Here is a 2,008-nt window from a genome sequence, read left to right as displayed (position 1 = left end):
ACCTTGAGCTCTAATGTAGTTTCCAAGGCTTTTTAAAATTGAAATTAATGACTGATCTGCAAAGAAGCCTGTTAGTGTTACCATTATCTAGGGACCTTAAGAAACACTCTGGCGGTGGAGAGAGGCAGAGACAATGAGATCATCATAGTGTCTGTAGTTATCAATAGGGATCTTAGTTCTTTCCCTCTGTGAAGACTCTCTGCACTGAATGGGGAATTTTAAAAGCCTGTGGTTTGCAATAAGATCCATCACTGCGGCTCAGTCAGGCCTATTGTTCATTGCTGCTCACTGCAAGTACAAAGTGGGACTCAGATAAACGTGGGTTGATATTGAATAAATATACATATACCATCAGCAACATACAATTAGCTCAGTCACAGATAGTGCAACTCATACCCAGCCGTGTGCTGCAGCCAAGAACTTGGCAAAATCTCACCCCTGAAAGTTATTAAGGTGTTGAATTCTTTACAAAGAGGCTTTATCGAAAAAGATTTCTGTACAAAGTATGATTCACCAGCTTACCAGAGAGGAAGCAACCGGACATCACATCAGTGGTCCTGCCTAGGCTTTTTGGTTATTGCTCTTCCTTTTAGAAAGCAAGGATTAGAGGTTTGAGAGCAGAATTGTTTTATTTTTTTTTCTTTTCTTTGAGACAGGGTCTCATTCTGTCACCCAGACTAGAATGTAGTGGTACAATTATTCAATCATTGTTCACTGTAACCTCAAACTCTTGGCCTCAAGTGATCCTCCATGCTCAGCCTCCCAAGTAGCTGGGATTACAGTTGCATGCCACCAACCCAGGCCAATTTTTTTAATTTTTTATTTTGCATATTGACAAAGTCTGCTATGGTGCCCAGACTGGTCTCAAACTCACGGCCTCAAGTAATCCTCTCATCTCAGCCTCCCGGGTTGCTGGGATTACAAGTACAAGCCTCTGTGCCTTGCCTTTTTTCATTTTTGTATCTCCAGTGCCTCAAACATAGTAGGAGTTCAATACATGTTTTATAAAATAATAAGTCAACAAATAAAAGAATGAATGTACTCATTAAGATTACGTTTACTGGTACATCACTGAAAACCAAAATGAGAGGTTCAAACAAGATACAGTTTTCTCTCTTCTGCACAAAAGAGAGCTAAGAAATCCAAACTGATATAATGTCTCTGCAGTCACTAGGGAGCCAGGCTTATTTTATCTTTGCACTGCCTCCTTATTTACTCAAGTTTGCCTCCAGATCAAGGAGGCTGCTAGCGCACCGGTCATTAAATCTAGAATGAGGGCAGAAAGAAGAAAAAGAAAAATGCACCCCACCTAGTTAAGTGAATCTCTTTTTTAAAAAACTTAAGAATTTTTAAGGCCGGGCACAGTAGCTCAGGCCTATAATCCCAGAACTTTGGGAGGCAGAGGCAGGCAGATGACGAGGTCAGGAGATTGAGACCGTCCTGGCTATGGTGAAACTCCATCTCTACTGAAAAAAAAAAAAAACTACAAAAATTAGCCAGGTGTGGTGGCAGGCGCCTGTAGTCCCAGCTACTCAGGAGACTGAGGCTGGAGAATGGTGTGAACCCGGGAGGCAGAGCTTGCAGTGAGCTGAGATCATACCACTGCACTCCCGCCTGGGCGACAGAGCAAGACTCCATCTCAAAAAAACCAAATTTTTAAAAAATCTCTTGTTGTTGTTGTTTTTATTATGGTAAAATATACATAATAGAATTTATATGTGAACTATTTTTAGATGTACGGTTCAGTGGAATTAAGCACATGTCCATTATTGTGTAGCCACCATCATCATCCATCTCTAGAACTTTTTTATCATACCAAACTAAAATCCTGTACCCAATAAACATTAATTCCCTATGCCCCTCTGTATTAGTCTATTAGTCTATTCTCACACTGCTAATAAAGACATACCCAAGACTGGGTAATTTATAAAGGGAAGAAGTTTAGTGGATTTACAGTTACACATTGCTGGGGAGGCCTCACAATCATGGTGGAAGGTCCAGCAAAGGC

This window comes from Mandrillus leucophaeus, unplaced genomic scaffold (assembly GCF_000951045.1).
Source record: "Mandrillus leucophaeus isolate KB7577 unplaced genomic scaffold, Mleu.le_1.0 Scaffold114, whole genome shotgun sequence".
Lineage (NCBI taxonomy): Eukaryota > Metazoa > Chordata > Mammalia > Primates > Cercopithecidae > Mandrillus > Mandrillus leucophaeus.
The sequence above is the reverse complement of the archived record's forward strand: the minus strand, read 5'-3'. Positions refer to the sequence as shown.